Here is a 4,495-nt window from a genome sequence, read left to right on the forward strand (position 1 = left end):
CGGCTGATTTTTGATTTATTGTAGGGATGAGGTCTTGCTGCCCAGGCGGGTCTCGAACCCTTGGGCTCAGGCAATCCACTCACCTCAGCCTCCCAAAGGCGCGGGATTACAGGCTGAGCCACTGAGCCCGGCTGGAAATATTTTTTTAAAAAGTCATTTAAAATGTATTTAAGCAGGAGAGTAAGGAAATGACAGGAGGAAAAAGTGAAAGCTGGATTCTAGGAGGGCAGCTAGCTCTTAAGAATCCTTTTTTTTTTAAGAACAACTCAGCAAAATAAAATTCCGGTTTATTGTTGGACAACACTGTTTCACACATACATCAAACAGGCCAAAAAAAAATAAACAGCAACTTCATAGACAAAAATGGAAAAAAAAGAAACTTTTTATCTTTGGCCTTTATAACCATCTCATACAAACCAACTACTTATAGTACAGCTAAGTACATACACAAAAAAAGTTACTGGAATGCTCGGAATAGGATTGTTTTGTTGTTGTTGTTTTTGCTTTTTTTTTTTTTTTTTTTTTACAAGGTTTTTTTTCTCCTTTGAGATTATAATGAACATGGTCCACCACAAGTAAAGTCAGAAGTAGGATAGAGAACGCTTTGGAGGCTGGTTTGGTCATCCGAGATCATTAAAAATGGCTGACCCCTAACAATATGTACAAAAATATAAAATGTAAATAAAAAATACAAACAAATTTCCTTTTTAAAGTACTTTTAAGAAAAAAAGCAGGGCCTTGGAAATTTTGATTCTTTTTTCCTCCCCTGTTGCAAATTCTCATGGTTTTGCTGGGTGGTGCAGAGCGCGCGTCATCTGCGGGTGGCGCTGCCCGTGGTGGGCGGGCGGCCTCTCTACGCGAAGGTGACCACGTTGAGATTCGAGACGGGAAGTGGAGGGTGAATAGGTCACGGCGGCCTTTTCTTTTTTGTTTAACTTTTCCTTTTTTTGCTGTCTAGTCATCCTCATCGGTCTTCTGCTTCTTAGTGTCAACATCAGCATCCTCATCATCTTCAGCCGCCCGCTTGCCCGTAGCGGCGTCAGCTTCCTCATCTTCCTCTGCATCCTCCTCCTCACCGTCACCTTCTTCCTCCTCCTCCCCCCCCTCCACCTTCTTCCACTTCTTCATCTGCCGCGCTCGTCAGCCTCCTGCTCCCCATTTTCCTCATTAGCATTCCCATGAGCAGGGCCGTCTCTTCCATTTTCCGCCTCCTCCACAACTTCCTCCTTCTCCGTTAAGTCCTTGGTGGTGATCGCGGAGCCGGTGTCCACGGCTGCGTCTGGCAGGGTGGGGCACGCCGGTGTTCGATGCAAGGGACTAAGTGGAACACGAGAGTTCGAAGACTGGCGTTAAAGCTGCCGGAGTCCGCGGCGGCGGAGGCGGCTGTGGCGAGCAGAGAGCCGGACGGGAACAGTGCAAAGATGGCTTTTCAGGGCAGCCCGTGGGGCTTGAGAATGCTTTCACCATCTTTCTGAACTCTGGTGGCCTGGAGCTTCTGGTGTGATGGCTGCATGGGGCTCCAGAGACAGGCAGTAAAGCCTATGGTTTCTACACAGTGGTAAACTCAAAAGAGATTGCTGAATAAAACTGGAACCTTGAAGTCCATAGTGTAAAGGTGAATGAGAAATAAATCCCTGTGTAGAAGAGAAAAAGCGAAGAAACAAGTCTTACTCATTGGCGTAGAAAGGAAAGCTCTGCTCTGAGAATTTACAACCACCAGGGGGCCTTCCACAGGTTTGACCTTCATTTTCCTACTACAGTACCAGAGGAACCAAAACAACCTCAAGCAAACCATGTAGTCTTCAAGTAGTCTTGTCCCCAGGCAGCTGGCTAAAACGCCTACACATCCTCTCTGAAGGAAAGCGGCTTCAATCCAACGTTCAAAGCATTACTGAAAGCAACAAAACAGAAAAGCAAGTAAAGGATTATTGTGCAAGGCTACACAAGATAAAATTTACGTATTGATTATAAACTAATCTAGGTAATAAACTTAGAACCATGTCTGGAGCATAAGTGCTAAGTAAATGTTAGCTATGATGATACTGTTGAAAACTATGATGCTGCTGCTAATTTCAAGACTTTTAAATTCTATTATTTGATTTCTCTTGCTGTGTTAATATCACACAATTTTAATTAATACAGTGCTGTATTGTTTTCATATTGTAAACATTCGAAAACATTGTTCAAGTTCTTTCGTTGTTCTTTTTAGAATTTTCTTGCATACTTATTTTATGTAAGTTGTAGGATTAGCTTGTCAAGTTCCTGAAAAATTATGCTTGAATTTTGATAGGGATAGGGGTTGTTACCTTTATAGATTAATTTGTTAAAAACTGACATCTTTACAATATTGAGTTCCACCATTTCTGAACAGAGTATATCTTTTCACTTATTCAGGCCTCTTTTATGTCCTTTAGTAAAATTTTATAGTTGTCTTCATAAAGCTCTTGCACATTTTTTTTTTAGTTTTATACCTACTTTTAGGTTTATGTTGTTTTTTCCTATTACATTCTTAAATTGGCTATTTTGAAGGTGTAAGACAGCTATTGATTTTTGTGTTCACCTTGTATGTGGTCTCCCTGCCAAAATCCCTTATTACTTTTCTGTTGATCACCTCTGATTTTCTAGGTGGATAATCATATTGTTGGTGAATTATGATAATCTTGTCTTTTCTTTGTCAGTATTCATGTTTCTGAATTTTTGTTTATCTTACTGCAATGCCTGAACTAGTAGTGTGGGTTTTGAACAGATACCTGTTTCATTCTTCATTTAATTGATGCCTCTAATATTTTATAACTAAAAATAATATTTTCTCTAAATTTCTAGTATATACTCTTTATCTGAATTTGTTAAGCATTTTTGTTAGGAATTGGGTATTGAATATCATCAAATCACATTTCAGCTTCTGTCATATGATTTATTTCTCATTTAATATGTTTATATGTAAATTCATTTGAATTTTTTTTTCTTTTTATCATTGAAATGTTTTCATATACCTTCAGTAAGCACCACATGGCCACAATACTTGGATAACATTTAAAAATTATTTTATGATTAATTGATATATAATAGTTGCACATATTTATGGCACATATGATGTTTGGATATGTGTATACATTGTATAATAAAAATCAGGGTAATAGGGATCCATCCCCCCAAACTTTTGTCATTTTTTGGTGTTCTTTGTGCTGGGAACATTCAAATATTCTCTTCTAGCTATTTTGAAATACACAACTCTCTCTCAGTATATGTGGGGGGTTGGTTTTAGGGCCTTCCTCCCCATTATACCAGAATCCATGCATGCTCAAGTCTCATAGCCCTGCAGAAACCCTATATACAAAAAGTCATCCCTGCATCACCTTATCAGTGGGGTTTGCTGTGAATACGGTGCAGTTGACCCTTGAACAACATGGGTTTGAACTGCACAAGTCCACTTACACAAAGATCTTTTACAACCAATTGTGGATTGAAAATATAGTACTGGGGGCCAGGTGTGGTGGTTCATCAAGGTGGGCAGATTGCTTGAGCCTAGGAGTTAACTTGTAGCCAGCCTAGGCAACATAGCAAGACCTTGTCTCAATTAAAAAAAAAGAAAAGAAAAAAATATATAATATTGGGGATTCATAACCTGTTTATACAGGAGCCAACTTTTCAAATATGTGGGCTCTGCAGGGCTGACTTTGGGACTTGAGTATGAGCAGATATTGGTATACACAAGAGTCCTGGAGCCAATTCCCCACATATACTGAAGGATGACTATATTTTCAGTCTGAGTTTGATTGGAAAAATATCTGCCTATGAATGGACCTGAGCAGTTCAAACCAATATTGTTCAAGGATTAACAGTGCAATAACTTGTTAACTATGGTCTCCCTACCATACTATTAAACACTAGAACTCATTACTTCTAACTATTTTTGTATCCATCAACCAACTTCTCTTCATTCTCTACTTCCCCCTGCACTTCACAGCTTTTGGTAAGCATCATTCTACTGACTGCCTCCATAAGACCAATTTTATTTTGGCTCCCAGGTGAGTGAAAATGTTACATTTGTCCTTTTGTGCCTGACTTCTTTCTCTTAACATAATGCTTTCCAATTCTATCTATGTTGCTGCAAATGACAGGATTTTTATTCTTTTTTATGACTGAATAGCATTCCTTTATGTGTCTGTACCACATTTAAAAAAATCTGTTCTTTCATTTGGGTTGATTCTATGTCTTGGCTGTTGTGAATGGCGCTGTAGTAAACATGGTAGTAAAGACACCTCTTTGATGTACTGATGTCCTTTCCTTTGGATAAATGTCCAGTAGTGGGATTGCTAGATAATATGGTAGTTCTATATTTATATTTTAAAGGAATGTCCATACTATTCTTCATAGAATATAAGCTATTAGTTTATATTCCCACCAGCAGTGTATAAGAGTTCCCTTTTCTCCACATCCTTGCTAGCATGTTATTTTCTGTCTTTTTGATAATAGCCATCCTATCTGGCATGAG

The 4,495-nt window shown here is 38.8% G+C and overlaps 1 pseudogene across 1 annotated transcript; it reads right to left on the reverse strand.

Moving 5' to 3' along the window:
• Window positions 1-258: 258 nt before the first annotated feature.
• Window positions 259-1,317, reverse strand: LOC103253977 (annotated as a pseudogene). Its single transcript, XR_002481602.1, has one exon. The product of XR_002481602.1 is annotated as a prothymosin alpha-like (transcript).
• Between the last annotated feature and the right edge of the window lie 3,178 nt (window positions 1,318-4,495).

The sequence above is a fragment of the Carlito syrichta genome, unplaced genomic scaffold (assembly GCF_000164805.1).
Source record: "Carlito syrichta isolate Samal-C Ts95f unplaced genomic scaffold, Tarsius_syrichta-2.0.1 Scaffold259777, whole genome shotgun sequence".
Taxonomy (NCBI): Eukaryota; Metazoa; Chordata; class Mammalia; order Primates; family Tarsiidae; genus Carlito; species Carlito syrichta.